Genomic DNA, 16,238 nt, shown 5'->3' with positions numbered 1-16,238 from the left:
CAGCGTTGCTGTGAGCTGGGGTGTAGGTCGCAGATGCAGCTTGGATCCTGTGTGGATGTGGCTGTGGCTGTGGTGTAGGCTGGCAGCTGTAGCTCCGATTTGACCCCTAGCCTGGGAACCTCCATATGCCTCAGGTTTGGCCCTGAAAAGCAAAACAAACAAACAAAAACAAAAAAACCAAACTAAAAAACCCCAGTCATGCCTAAGAGTGAGCGGCTTTGTGCCTCACTGCAGACCACTGTTTTCCACAAAATTATCTTATCTTTCTTAAAATCTATAGGTATCAACTAATTGGGTTGATCTGGCGAGAGACCTTGCAGAGCTAGACTGTAAATATGGTATGGGCTTGGCCTTAGGCCCTGTAAGAAAAGATTTTATAATTCCAGTTTTTGGGCAGACATGAGCTTTGCAGTTTACTTAATCAGCACAGCTCACATTGGATGTTTCAGTGGAGTGAGGCTGGAGTGAGCCTCAGTCAGCTGTTATCATTTGGGGTATGTGGGGAGTGGGGGTGGGACCAGATTTGTAGCCAGGATATAGGAATGAGAGAATTTGGGGCATCAAGAGGTTTTCAAGTGTTCTGGGGAAAGAGCTAGGAAATTTTACCTCCTGAATATACTTCACATGTCTTTTCTATAGAGTTTGCTTCCTTTCATGAAAGAGGCTGAGTGATTTCCAATAAGAAAACTGTAGGTATCTTTACTGTTAATTGTAATGGTAGAGGTTTTTTTCACTGGACCTTCAGTGCATAGCAGGAACTATGTTATCCTGACAGTCCTCACTGCCACCCTAAGAAACAGGAATCCCTGCTATCCCCACCTTTGTGTGTGTGTGTGTGTGTGTGTGTGTGTGTGTGTGTGTGTGTGTGTGTGTGTGTGTGTGTTTTAAGGGCCGCACCCTAGGCATATGGAAGTTCCCAGGCTGGGGGTCAAATCGAAGCTGCAGCTGCCAGTCTGGTCTACACCACAGCCACAGCGATGCCAGATCCAAGCCTCGTCCGAGACTTACACCACAGCTCATGGCAATGCCGGGTCTTTAACCAACTGAGCGAGGCCAGGGATCGAACCTGCATCCTCATGGATGCTAGTCAGACTCAATTCCGCTGAACCACGATGGAAACTCTCGAAACAGGACCATTTTATGAGGAAGATTCAAACCTCCTCTGTCAGTCCTTCAGCACTGAACTGTTCAGGGCAGCCCTCTGGACAAATTCATGGAGAATCCCATGGCTGGGCCCCTGAGCAGTGAATTGCATCCACTTACTGGTAGGCAAGCTCATTCTCTGTAGTTTTTCTGCTGAAGTATTAGTCCCCATCATATCATGGATGGACCATTATTTTATTTTGGCAAGGGCAATGTATTTAAACACACAGACAAGCCTCTTCTTTCTTTCCCTTTGATATGCAAACATTCCACTGCAAACTTTGAACGGCTCAAAGTTTGTTAATCTGTTCACTGCAGAAAAGTTGGATATGCAAACTTTCCCACTGCTTGGAAATCAACAAAACCTGTCATTTCCACAAACATATTTTAAAATAAAAATGTCTTCTTCAGAGCTTGATGCACAAAGCACTACAGAAGTTAAAAATAGAAAATTTAGAGACTAAGTAGCCAAAATGGAAGAAAAAATGAAAACCAACCTTCTACAGCCCAGGTGCCTTATAATAGTTTTTTCCCAAAGCCGGGATGGCTGAAAATAAGAGGAATTCATTCTCTTCCAGTTCTGGAGCTTGAAGTCCAAAACCAAGGTGTCATCAGGTGCATATTCTCTTTGGAGATTCTAGGATCTGTCCTTGCCTTTTAGCTTCTGGTGTTTGCAGGCATTCTCTGGCATTCCTTGGCTCATGGATGGATTATACCAACATCTGTTTCCGTGTTTTCACGGCCTTTCGCCACGCGTTCATATGTCTGAATGTCTCTCTCCTTTGAACACCAAGAACTGGATTAGGCCTCCCTCCCCTTATCCGGTATGTTCTTGTCTTAATGATATGACACATGCAAAGACCAATTTCCAAACGAGCCCACATTCACAGATACCAGGGGTTGAGGGGTTAAGACCTCAACATATTTTGGGGGGACACAATTCAATCCACAACACAACCCATTTTTTTTTTCCTTCTTTTTAGGGCCGCACCGAGGTATATGGGAATTCCTAGGCTAGGGGTTGAATCAGAGGTGCAGCTGCCAGCTTACACCACAGCCACAGCAATGTGGGATCCACATTGCGTCTGCGACCTACACCACAGCAACACTGGATCCTTAACCCACTGAGCGAGGCCAGGGATTGAACCCACATCTTCATGGATTAGTCTCGTTATCACTGAGCCACAAGGGCAACTTCCACAACCCAATATTTTCATAGAGAAAAAATACAACCCAAATTTTATTAAGAGGAAAGAGGATCTCAATCTCCAAGAGCCATGGCTGTGTCTGCTACTTGTTCTGTTCTTGTTTTGGCACCTGTAGTTCAGCCTTTATTTCCTTGCTCTGAGATGCACATGAACTCCGGGCAGAGGGTCCATTGACCTGAGCCTGGAAGCAGCAAGCAGGGCTGCACTAGCCCATTTGTCACTGTTAGTTACCTATGCAGTTTCCTGAAGCACAAGTTAAACTTTTAGGTAACAAAGTATACAGCCTCGGTCAGGTGACCTGGTACCAAAGCACCATCTTCCTGCAAAGAAAGGTCAAGCAGACCCACTTATATGACTGACTTAATCATCTCATTAAGTATTTTGCCGAATTCTGAAATTGATAGGAACAAGGAGATCCACCTGGATGCTTGGCTCCCTGATGGGGCTCCCTGCTGTATTTATATTGTGACTAAAATTGCTGGGTCATCTTAAATCTATACTAAAATGATATAGACTTTGGCATTGCCTGTGTAGTGTATGGAATCAAACATTTCCGAGTTTATTACCAAGCCCGTGACTGAGTCTTTGAGTGGTTGAGGCAACCCTTTTTGCTATAATGGAATCAAGTATGCTATTCAATTTGCAGCTGGGCATTCTGCTTAGGGCATGGTCCAAGCTCTCTCTATTGAGTTCTATTGCCATATATTTTATAGAGTAATCTATTACTCTCTTCTGGTCATTGGGGATGTCTCCACAGCAGCTGATCCATAGATACCCCGGGGAATAAAGGGGCAGTGCCAACCACAAATAAATCCGGGTCGTGCTGCTTTACTCAGAGGACATGTTTCGGGCACGCGACTGACATAAGACTAAGAAACACGGTGTCAAGATTTCACTGTAGAGCCTTATTTAGTATTTTGCAAACACTGAAACCCAAATGTCAAGAAAACAGTTTCATGCTGATTCAAGAGCCCAGGCTTATATTTTAATGAAGTTAGTGACGAACATTGGTAAATACCTCTCAATTTTCATCTCTGTTCACCAAAGGATCACTCTCATGCCTGTAACAGTTGGCTCAGCCCTGCAGGGAAAGCTTCCCTTGATGCTGCACTGAGCAGCAAATAGTAACTTAATTTATCTTTTGGAAGCCCGGCAAGTCCTTGCTGTTATTGGAGGAGCTAGTTCTAGCGATGTGTAGATTGGAGGTCATGTCCAAAAGGTTGGAATTCTGAGCTGGTTTCGATTAGAGCTGCCTTTCTTTGTAGTCTTAGTGAGCCCGTTGGAGAACAGCTAATCTTTCTCTGCCTCTCATGTCAACACAAGTGGAAAGCCTGTCAGAGATGAAGCCAGTCAGTTTCACCTTGAAGAAGAGTTCTTTTGCAATGTTTAATTTGGGGGGTGTGAAAGAGGAAGGGGATTAGCTGTTCTCAGCCAGGCTCTGAGTACAACTGGGGGCCCCCCCGAGAGTTGGTAGAGGGTGTCTTCAAAAGCAGCAACAGAGATAGAGAGAGCCAGACAGGAGACAAAGTCAGAGAGCGAGAGAGACAGAGAGAGACAGAAATGGAGAGAGAAACAAAGAGAGAAAGAGAGAGACAGAAAGAGATGGAGCGAGACAGAGACGGGGAGAGGGATAGAGAGACAGAGAGAGAGGAAGTGAGAAAGACAGGAGAGAGACAGAGAGAAAGAAACAGAAAGGGAGAGAGACATAGAGAGAGAGAAAGAGATGGAGGAGAGAGACAGAGAGAGAAAGAGAGACAGAGAGAGGGTTAGAGAGACAGAGAGAGAGGGAGAGAGAGACAAAGAGAAAAAGAGAGAGGGTGGGTGCAGGAAACCAATGAGGGGGGGCAGGGGAATGAGAAAAACCCTACATCAGGCAGCCAAGTGGTTGTGGCTTGATGTATCCTGTATCTTATTTTCTATGATTTTTCCAGCAAAAGCTGGCAATGAGAATAGAAGAACAGCAAACAATGTAGCGTGCCCTTGCCAAGATACAAATACAGAAGAAACATTCTAAAGAGCCATGTACGGTATCAAATTATCTGCAAAGATGAGGAAAGTAATGACTGACATTCTCCATCCTCTGCCTGGTGACTCACCAAAGTGGAAAATGAAGCCACTGAAGCAGTTAGAGATTAAAGTGACTCCCCCCGCCCCCCAAAAACCAGAGTGAGAGAGGAGTGGCCTCAGGAAAGCCAATCCAATTGGCCAAGTTAAAACCTTTTGTGATGGGAGGTGGCAGCTGAGTGCTTTGTGTTTCCTTCTATTTCCTTACTCTTCACTAGGAAAGGTTCAAGTCTGGCTCCCCCGATGTGGTCCAGGCACCAGATGTTGGAAGCAGCACCCAGCAGGGGTATCAGATGAGGATGAGGAGCTGATGGCCACTGTACCCACACATGCAGTGGAACACAGGGTAGAAAGAAATGTCCCTGATGCTCCACTTACAAAGGCCCTTCTTAGAGTTCCCGTCATGGCTCAGTGGTTAATGAATCTGACTAGGATCCATGAGGATGAGGATCCCTGGCCTTGCTTAGTGGGTTAAGGATCCCGCATTGCCATGAGCTGTGGTGTAGGTCGCAGAAGTGGCTCGGATCCCGCATTGCTATGGCTGTGGCAGAGGCCAGCAGCTGCAGCTCTGATTCTACCCCGAAGCTGGGAACCTCCATATGCCGTGGGTGTGGCCCTAAAAAGACAAAAAAAGCCATTTTTGGTGGTCTTTTTGGTAACAGTCTTTTTGAGATGTAATTCAGTGATCATATAATTTACCCATGAGGATTTTGTTTTATGTGTTTGTTTACCTGTTCAGAATCTGTCTCATTTGGTAGACAACAAGCTTCACGAGGGTCACAAACATGCAAGTTTTACCCACCGATGCAACCACAGTGCCCAATGTATCCAATCTGTAACTAGGTATTTTTAATAAATATGTAATAAATATGTAATAAGTGAAATGAAAACAAAAAATTAGACTTCTAGGGCTCCTATATTGGCTTTAATCAACCACCAAGTTTTGCTCCTAAATCACAGGCAATTTTTCAAATTGGCAAGTATGGGAAGTACAGGAGTTCCCTTGTGGCACAGTGGGTTAGGGATCTGGTGTTGTCACTGCAGCAGCTTAGGTTGCTGCTCATGCAGGTTTAACCCTTGGCCAAGGGACTTCCACAAGCCAGGGTGGCGGAGGGGGGGGGTGGTGGTGGCCAAAAATAAATAAATAAAATTGAGGAGGACCAGGGAGAGAGGCAAGGCCTCCCTTTGCCTATAGGCTTCTGTTTGACCCCAAATCTGAGCAGAAGGGACTTTGTTGTCAAAGTCTTTCACTCTTCCCGCTTGTAGGCTAAGGAAAGAAGAAGCGTTCTGCTCTTTGTCCAGGAAGTATTTACTTTTGTTTTCTTTTTTTTTTTTTTTTGTCTTTTTAGGGCCTCAGCCAAAGCATATGGAAATTTCCAGGCTAGGGGTCTAATTAGAGCTGCAGCTGCTGGCCACAGCCACAGCAACACAGGATCTGGGCCACAGCCACAGCAACACAGGATCTGAGCCACATCTGTGACTTACACCACAGCTCATGGAAACATCCAATCCTTAACCCACTGAGTGAGGCCAGGGATCGAACCGGAGTCCTCATGGATATGATTCGGGTTCATTAACCACTGAGCCACGACAGGAACTCGCAGGAAGAATTCGCTTTTGTGTCCCCTCCTTCTCCCCCTCCCCGTTCAGGCTCAATCAGTTCATCTTGGCAAGGAATTCCTGGGCGGGGCTTAGACTGAGGCCACCAGAGAAACAAGAGATGCCCCTTTGCCTTCTATCTTGTCATCTAAATGGGACAGCAAAACAGATGAACTTGATCTGGAGACAAAGAAAAAGTGGTGTGAGATTTAATGCCAAGGTTTCAGGTCAGACTCGGGGCGAGGAGGGAATTTGGAAAAGGAAGCGATGGGGCTGCATTGATGGGTCAGGATGCTGTGGGAGATGTGGGGTTTGCCCTGCATCCCTGCAGATATGGGAGGCGGGCGCTGTGCCCAGTGGGCTCTGGGGGACTTGCTGGCTGGGAGGAGAGGCCAGGCTGGGGCTGGTGGGAGCCATGTTTGCATGGGACTCCAGAGTCCTGATGCTGCCAATCTGTGCTTTGATGAGGAGTACAGAGACCTAAAAGCTTCCGAAGCCTGATCTCTGTGGGAACACCATGCTTCTCCACCCTCCCAGGGAGGTCCCCACCAGGCTGATTTGTTGGCTTTATTTTTATTTCATTCTTTCTATAGTAAAGCCTGGCCTGCAGAGAGAAAGATTTCTGCTGAAGGAGATTTGTAAATCATCAAAATCAGTCACATTCCAGAAAAGAACAATGATAGATCCCGTGTGTCCTCCTCGGACAAGGAGGCAACTGCTGCAGAAACTCTCCATTACGGGCTTGGCATGAAGTAAATCCTTATTTAATTTATCATCTGTATTAAACATCTAGTGTCATCATTGAGTTGTGAGCACTTGGCTCTAGGAAACTGTTTAAGATAACTTTTTTTAAGCGTAGAGCTTTTTGTTCTTTTGGCTAAGGAAAACAAGCACACACAATAATCGCTATTATCAAGAAACGGTACTCGTTGTCACTATTTTAAAAAGAGACAGTGACAGGTTTTATGAAACTCAGCGGATACTTGGTGGAAAGATTCAGACCTCAAAGAAGCATGGACTTTTCAGCTCGTTCCTTTCCAGAGTCTCACCTTGCCAGGTTTGGTGGGCAGGCGAGTTCTTTGTGAATAAAAGCTGGACGTGGGAGTTCCCATCATGGCACAGTGGTTAACAAATCCGACTAGGAACCATGAGGTTGCGGGTTTGATCCCTGGCCTTGATCAGTGGGTTAAGGATCTGGCATTGCCGTGAGCTGTGGTGCAGGTCACAGATGCGGCTCGGATCCCGCATTGCTGTGGCTGTGGTGTAGGCCGGCAGCTGTAGCTCCAATTCAACCCTTAGCCTGGGACCCTCCACTTGCCACGGGAAGCAGCCCTAGAAGAGGCACAAAGACAAATAATAATAATAATAATAATAATAAAATAATAAATAAATAAAAGCTGGACGTGCTTAGACCTCAGATTTTAGTTTTAAGATATTTTAAGAAGCTGTTCTGAGCTCTTTGAGTGCCATGAAACTGGTAAGGCCATTTATGAGGCAGTCAAAAGACCGTGACTCAGAAACTCATCTTTAGGACTGTATCCACCACAGACGCATCTTTTTCCTATGTGGCTTCAAACAAACTCTTCTTTGGCCAAATCCCTCTGTGTTATTTATTTATTTTTTTCTTCTCCCTCTGTTGTTTGTCTCCTCTTCGTATTGTGAAATTTATACGTGGTTCATCATTATCTTCTGCTTTTAACTTTGTATTCAGTCACTCCTTAGGAAACGTTCTCGAAGCATTCTAGGTTATCACCACATCCTCCTGTCACTTTCCTCCTTTCCTTCTCTTCAGCCCCGTCTGACTTTGCAGGATCCTACCAGCGAAAAGCTCTTCACATGGCCGTCTTTCTGTCCAAGGTAAAGAGCTGATCTAGAAACACATTCCCGTTTGCTCATGATTTCCTCGTCTGGAGCCACTCTGTCTCTACAAGTCCCGCTGTTGAGATGCTCTGCTGAGCGTGTCTTATGACCCTCAGCCGCCTCCTCACTCCATGGCAGAAGGGCAGCCCCTTGCTCTTTGCCTCTCCTGGGCCCTCCTGAGATTCCTACAGAAGAAGCAGGCCTTCTTTGTCTTCATCTTTATTTTTATTTTTTCGTAGTGCTTAGGGCTGTGCCTGTGGCATGTGGAAGTTCCCAAACCAGGGTTGAATCAGAGCTGCAGCTGCAGCCTATGCCACAGCCAAGGCAATGCAAGATCCAGGCCGCATCTGTGACCTCCACTGCAGCTTGCAGCAACGCTGGATCCTTAACCCAATGAGTGAGGCCAGGGATCGAACCCACATTCTCATGGACACTGTATCTGGTTCTTAACCCACTGCGCCATGATGGGAATTCCTAAAGCAGGCCTTCTTGAAGGGAATTAACATCTTTCCAGAGGAACTGTGATAAATGAGGGTGTCGTATTCCTTACCAAAAGTGCATCCTCAGAGAAGGCATAGCTGCTACTTGCTTTGAAAACCAAACCAAAGATTTAACAATTATAAAACTGAGTTTTACGTAAGTGAGAAACTTATAAGACTAATTGCTACCCTGGCAGTCTGGAACCCCAAGGGATCTCAGGCACCATTCTTTTAGTCTAGGAATTTGCAAAACTTTCTTCTCATGCCAAAACTCCTTTTTGATCAAAGAAAATTTCAGGGAGTTCCCATTGTGGCGCACCGAAAACGAATCCGACTAGGAACCATGAGGTTGCGGGTTTGATCCTTGGCCTTGATCACTGGGTTAAGGATCTGGCATTGCCGTGAGCTGTGGTATAGGCCAGCAGCAACAACTCCAATTAGACCCCTAGCCAAGGGCGCGGCCCTAAAAAAGACAAAAGAAAAAAGAAAAAAAAAAAAAGAGAAAGAAAAGAAAATTTCAGACTGATCCAGGAGGAACTCAGATTAAACTGTAAGTGCACTGGTTAGTTCTTCCATGCCTTTCTATACCTCCCACCCCTTTCCCTGAGGCCCCAGGTAGTTTAATTCCATCTGGCAAGCTACAGATGAGGGAAATAAGTCTCAAAGGCAAAGGGCTAAAGCAGAGGGTCTGAGGCCTCCACAGCCTCTCTTTACAAATGAGCAGAAACAGAGACCCTCACTGACCTAGCCGGAGGTTTGCAAAGTGTGCTTAGCAAGATGGAAAGTCAACAACAAGTAAATTTATTAACGAAACAGAGACAGACTCACAGATGTTGAAAACAACCCTAAGGTTACCAAAGGGGAGATGGAGGGGGAGGGATAAATTAGGCGTTTGTGATTAGCAGATATACACTACCATATATAAAATAGATAACTAACAAGGATCTACTGTATAGCCCAGGGAATTCTACTCAATATTCTGTGAGAACCTATGAAAAGAATCTGAAAAAGAATGAATATGTATATACATTTAACTGAATCACTGTGTTGTGCACCTGAAACTAACATGACATTATAAAGCAACTACAGTCCAATAAAAAAAAAAAAATAGAAAAGAAAAAAGAAAGTCAGTGAGCTAACATTCAGTATATCCAAATGTGACCTATTTAAAAGGAATAACCTAGAACCATGCAGCATTCAGTTAATAAAAAATATGTTTGCAGAGTTCCCGTCGTGGCTCAGTGCTTAATGAATCCGACTAGGAACCATGAGGATGCCGGTTCGATCCCTGGCCTCACTCAGTGGGTTAAGGATCCTGTGTTGCTGTGGCTGTAGTGTAGGCCGGTGGCTAGAGCTCTGATTCGACCCCTAGCCTGGGAATCTCCATATACCTCGGGAGTGGTCCTAGAAAAGATAAAAAAAAAAAAGTACATTTGCTTTCTTAGTCTTTAGGAGGAATCTGGGGTAACTTTTAAGATTAGTATCTATTTACAAAACACCCAGAAAAAAATGGGCAGATGTTCTTTTCCCTTTCAACAAATTCTCCCTAACAAGCTAAGGCTTCAGAACAGTTCTGTCCACCGTACTTTTAGGACAGCAGTGCATTTAGGAGAGCAGTGCTAGACATATTTAAAGTTGTCATTATTTGAATTCCCGTTGTGGCTAGCAATGAACCCGACTAATATCCATGAGGACGTGGGATCTGTCCCTGGCCTCGCTCAGTGGGTTAAGGAGTGGGTGTTGCCATGAGCTGTGGTGTAGGTCACAGATATGGCTCAGAGCTGCATTGCTATGGCTGTGGTGTAGCCTGGCAGCTGCAGCTCTAATTCGACCCCTAGCCTGGAACTTCCATATGAAATGGGTGTGGCCCTAGAAAGCAAATAAAATAAAATAAAAAATTAATTAAAAAATAAAGTTGTCATTAAGAAAATGTGTTGTGGATGTTTAGAGAGGAGGAGCCTCTTGAATCTGCCCCCTTCCTTCTGCATTTCCTCCTCCCCAGACTAAGAACGGCTGTGCAGGAAATGAGGGAGGAGGAGGTGGGGCCATAGCATCAGCCTGGTGACAGTGGGGACAGGCCTTCTCTAGGCACTGACTACCTTTCTAAACCTCAGCTGAGAAAATCTCCACCACCCCTACCTGAGTTGCTAAACATTTATTCATTCATCCAAACAAATTCTTTTTTTTTTTTTTTTTTGTCTTTTGTCCTTTTTTTACAACTGCACCTGGGGCACATGGAGGTTCCCAGGCTAGGAGTCCAGTCGGAGCTACAGCTGCCGGCCTACCCCACAGCCACGGCCATGCCAGATCTGAGCCGTGTCTGTGACCTACACCACAACCACAGCAATGCTGGATCCTTAACCCACTGAGCAAGGCCAGGGATCTATCTTGCAACTCCATGGTTCCTAGGTGGGTTCGCTTTTGCTGCACCACGACGGGAACGCCATCCAAACAATTTTTAATAAATACCTATTGTACAAGCACTATGCCAGGCTTGTGCTCATAAACGACCACAACAAGACTTGGTTTGCATCCTGCCCCATGGGGGAGAATGAGTAAATTTCATGGGAAGTAATAGTTCATTAAAGATAGTTTGTAGAAGGCAATCACTGTTAAAGACTGCACATTGGCATTCCCTCCAAATTCAAATGTTGCTCCCAAGGCAACAGAAATAAAACCAAAAATAAACCAATGGGATATAATCAAGCTGACAAGCTTTTGCAGAGCAAAGGAAACCATTAAAAAACAAAAAGACAACTTACAGAATGGGAGAAAATAGTTTCAAATGATGCAACCGACAAGGGCTCTATTTCTAAAATATGCAGACAACATATAAAACTCAACAGCAAAAAAGCCAACAACCCAATTGAAAAATGGGCAAAAGACCTGAATAGACATTCCTCCAAAGAAGACATACAGATGGCCAAGAGGCACATGAAGAAATGCTCAACATCACCGACTATTTGAGAAATGCAAATCAAAACTACCATGAGGTACCACCTCACACCAGTCAGAATGGCCATCATGAATAAGTCCACAAATAACAAATGCTGGAGAGGGTGTGGAGAAAAGGGAACCCTCTTGCCCTGTTGATGGGAATGTAAATTAGTACAACCACTGTAGAAAACAGTATAGAGGTGGAGGTACCTATTCAGAAAATTAAATATAGAACTACCACATGACCCAGCAATTCTACTCTTGGGCATATCCGGACAAAACTTTCCCTGAAAAAGATACATGTACCCCTATATTCATTGAGGCACTATTCACAATAGCCAAGACATGGAAATAACCTAAATGTCCATCAACAGATAAATGGATTAAGAAGATGTGGTATATATACACAATGGAATACTACTCAGCCATAAAAAGAACAAAATAATGCCATGTGCAGCCACATGGATGGAACTAGAGACTCTCATACTAAGTGAAGTAAGTCAGAAAGAGAAAGACAAATACCATATGATATCACATCTAAATTCCATATTACATCTGGAATCTAATATATAGCACAAAGAAACCCTTCCACAAAAAAAGAAATGCATGGACTTGGAGAACAGACATGTGGTTGCCAGGGGGAGGGGCAGGGAGTGGGATGGATTGGGAATCTGGGGTTAAGAGGTGCAAACTATTGCCTTTGGAATGGATAAACAATGAGATCCTACTGTATAGCACAGGGAACAATATCTAGTCACTTATGATGGTGCATGATGGAGAACACAGTGAGAAAAAGAATGTATCTATGTATGTGTGACTGGGTCACTTTCCTGCTTAGTGGAAAATGGACAGAACACTGTTAAACCAACTATAATGGAAAAAAATAGAAATCATTAAAAATAAAAATGAATTCAACTTTGAAACTCTACCTTGAAATGGGATGGTCTCTTAGGGGGTGGGGTCTTTGGGAGATAATTAGGTCATGAGGGTGGAGCTCTGGGAAGATCAATGTGTTTAGAAGCGGATGAAGGGACCAGTGCACCCATTCTTTGCCACACGAGGACACAGTGAGAAGGTGACCATCTACAAGCTAAGAAGTGGGCCCTCACCCGATGCTCCAGGACTTGGCCTCCGGGACTGGGAGAATGACATGTGGCATTGTTTGTGGTACGCTGTGACCACAGCCCTGGCCAATGGAGACACACATAAAGGTCCCAGGCCACTGTGGAGCTGTACTTGCCTCCTGGTTGCTTTGTCCAGGAGCAGAGGAGACTCTTTTCATGAGATATCTCTGGCCAAGGCGTAGAGTGTGAACTAAAGATTGTGCTCCAGGATAGAAGTGTGGCTTCTTGTGAGGGTTTTGAAATATCTGAATGAACCAGATCCTGGGCTACTGAAGGGAGAACAGGGTGGGGATGACACGTAAGTTATTTTAGATGTCACTGTATCCCCAACATGCTGGCTGTGACGTCAATGCCTTGGATAAGATGTCGAGGAAAAAAGGAAGAGAAAAGCTGTCCTTTTAAACTCTTTCTCATGCAAAATCGAATGGGTTTTTGGCTGGACGTGTCTTCAGGGGAGAAAAACCAGTCAACATGCTTTGCAACGACCTGTGTGAAATATGTAGTTGTTTTTACAGAGCTCTTAACTAAGCCTTGGAAACTGGAAAGTCATTTAATATGCTCTCAGGGAGAAGGGATTCTGTGGTGCTAAGAGGAGGATATTACGATTTCCTCAACAAAGAAAAAAATATGCATACACACACACCTGTGAGACAGAGTGGAAATCACTTATTGGGGCCATAAAACTACTTTACAGTCAAATCGTTTACGTTAAGGTAACTGTCAGTCCTGAGGCGCCTCCTTGGAGCCAGTGTTCTTCTGTGAGTTGAGGCTCCAGCTCCAGTCTGTCCTTGGAGCAGCAGTTTCTTCTTGTCAGCGGCAGGCTGGGTGCTCCTGGGGAGCCCAAGAGAGATGTGGACTCAATTACTCACAGAGCACCTGGAACAAGGGGCGGCCGGGCCTCAGCGTGTCGCGACCCACTTGTATTCAATTTCAGATTCGTCCTACATCCTTCTTGGCGGTTGGGGAGCATTCTGCTGATAAGCTCTCAGATAAGCATCTGTAGTAAACACACAATAAATCGGTTCCTGGAAAAAAAGAAAAAACCAAAAAAGGCCCTTCACTTAAAACGAAAAAAGATGATGTGTGTATGGTGGGGTTTGGGGGTGGGGTTGAAGTTTGCATCTATTCTTAAACCCTCTAAGGAAACTTGCTTTGTAGATGCAGGGTTCTGTATTTTTGTAGAGTAGATGACATTAATGTTCATGTTTGAATGTAACTTTTGTGGAAGTCCTGGCCACCTCAGGTTGTAGGAGGCACAGTTCAAGTAAGGAAAAGATGTGTAACCATTTCATATTTGTAAACAGGGGCTCTGGTGGATTGAAAACATTTACTTGGAAATTTTTGAAACAGACTCAGATTTGCTTTTAAGAGAGGCACTGGGAGGGGGAAAGGAGGTGGCAGTAGGATGCAGGCTGGGCTCTCTCTTTGCCAGGTTGTGCTGGAGCCCTGGAGAAGCTTCGAGAAGGCAGGCGGGGTGGTCTCTGTGAAGTGAGGCATCTGCGTCAGTGCAATTGCTCACTAGGATGATGGGAAAATGCCAGAATAACAACCACAGAGGCTTTCTCCCCATCTGGATTCCAAGCATGTGTAGGGCCGTGGTACCCTGGCGCTGGCTCTCAGGGCGTCTGCCTGTATTGGCAGGCTTGCTCCTGTTGGGGCTAGAATGTCTCCTGAATTAAATCTATTTCTCACCTTTCAGATGCATTCACAATAAAACTGATTCTGAAAATCTACCCCCTCCGGACAGTCTTGCTTGGGTCCCAAGCAGCCAGACAGTTTGCAGCTGCCCTGGCGATTCCCAGAGCCCAGCTCTCCCAGCCTCCAGCCCTCCCAGCCTCCAGGACTCTGCCTGCGCTGATAGAGGGACAGCCTGCTGGATGTGCACGTAGCACCCTTATTGGCCCGAAACAATGTCACACTTTTTCCTCCCTGAACTGTGAGGTCCCAGCAAGCAGGGGCTGGGTTCTATATCCAGGCTGTTCCCTGGGGATATAATAGAATATTCTCTTTAAGAAAAAGGTCCTGGAACCAAATAGCCTTGGTTGAATGGCATAACTTTGGGTAAGTTGCTTAATTTCTCTGTGCCTCAGTTTCCTCATCTGAAAAATGGGGACATAAATAATATTAAATGGGTTAACATATGTAAAGCCCTTGGAAGAGTGATGACCGCTGAATGGATGCTGCTATTTTTTTCAGACTGAAGCTCTAGGCCTTCAGGTCTTCCCTTGATGGCTAGTTACAGACATTTAGTATACGGTATGTACGTGTTCCCTGCTTTGTTGCAGAAATAATTTAAGCTGGCGATCATGCTCTGGCTGAAAGGATACATTTTCATAAGATGCCTGTCACCATCTAGAGTTGGAGGAAGATCCAGTGATTCACCCCAGTGTGGCCAAGCCACTTGGCCCAAACTAGCCCATTCTTTTGTCCTCCCAGAAGTTTAAGTGTCTAGAAGCCAGTGCCTGGGAAGCTGACCACGCTTGTGCAGTGGTCTTAGTGATGGTTTTCATACTACCTGGTTAAGGCAGAGTTACTCTCTGGCTCAGGGTGTTTGGAAAGGACTTCCATGGCATGAAGCCATAAAATCCTATTTCTTTTCCAAGGATGGAGGTCTTCAAAAAATCTGCTTATCATATTTACATATATGTGTGTATATAGACACACACACACACACACACACACACAAAATGGTCTTGACTGGTTGGGGTAACTTGTTTTACTGAACTTGGAGGCTATTGATTGATTGATTGATTGTCTTTTTGAGGGCTCCTCCCACAGGATATGGAGGGTTCCAGGCTAGGGGTAGAATCGGAGCTGCAGCTGCAGGCCTATACCACAGCCATAGCAACACCAGATCCAATCGGCATCTGTGGTCTACACCACAGCTCACGGCAATGCTGGATCCTTAACCCACTGAGCCAGGCCAGAGATGAAACCTGTGTCCTCATGGATGCTAGTTGGATTTGTTTCCACTGAGCCACGACGGGAACTCCAAGAGGCTATTTATTTTGCCTTGAAATGGCCCCTTTCTTCTAGGAAGCCCAAAGGATTTGAGAAGATGACCTCATGCCAAGGGTCATTTATGCTAAATTTCTCTTCCTTGAAGACAAGGTCCATCACCCATAGCTTTGGCGTAGGGCCTTAACTCAAGTAGTAACATCTCAAGATGGGTGGACTCATCCACAAAAATTAAAAAATCAAACTAGTCCCAGCCTCACCCTTGAAAATAGGACTTGTTTGATTTTTTAATTTTTGTGGATGAGTCCACCCATCTTGAGATGTTACTACATGAGTTAAGACCCTACGCCAAAGCTATGGGTGATGGACCTTGTCTTCAAGGAACAGAAATTTAGCATAAATGCTCTTTTAGAGTAATCTCGGGAGTTCCTGTTGCTGCTCATCAGAAACAAACCAGACTAGTATCCATGAGGATGCAGGTTCCATCCCTGGTCTCGCTCTGTGGGTTAAGGATCTGGTGTTGCTGTGGCTTGTGGTGTGGGCTGGCAGCTGCAGCTCTGATTTGACCCTTAGCCTGGGAACTTCCATATCCCATTACTGTGGCCCTAAAAAAAATTATAAATAAATGCTAAAGTGATCTCTAAGTGAAGAGCAAGTGAGTCCGGCCCTGTAATTGGTGCTGTCCAATTTTCCATTGCAAATCTCTGCACGAAGATCAAGGTGAGAGGCCTTCAGTCAAACCCCTGAGCAGACTCTACAGCCCAAGCAACTATGTTATCGTATTTGGAACTTGAACGGCTTGGGCTGGAGCCATCAAATGTCCCAGTTATCTGGTCCAAGGAGTTGGAGTGGGACGGCTTTGATTC

This window comes from Sus scrofa, chromosome 8, assembly GCF_000003025.6.
Source record: "Sus scrofa isolate TJ Tabasco breed Duroc chromosome 8, Sscrofa11.1, whole genome shotgun sequence".
Taxonomy (NCBI): domain Eukaryota; kingdom Metazoa; phylum Chordata; class Mammalia; order Artiodactyla; family Suidae; genus Sus; species Sus scrofa.
The sequence above is the reverse complement of the archived record's forward strand: the minus strand, read 5'-3'. Positions refer to the sequence as shown.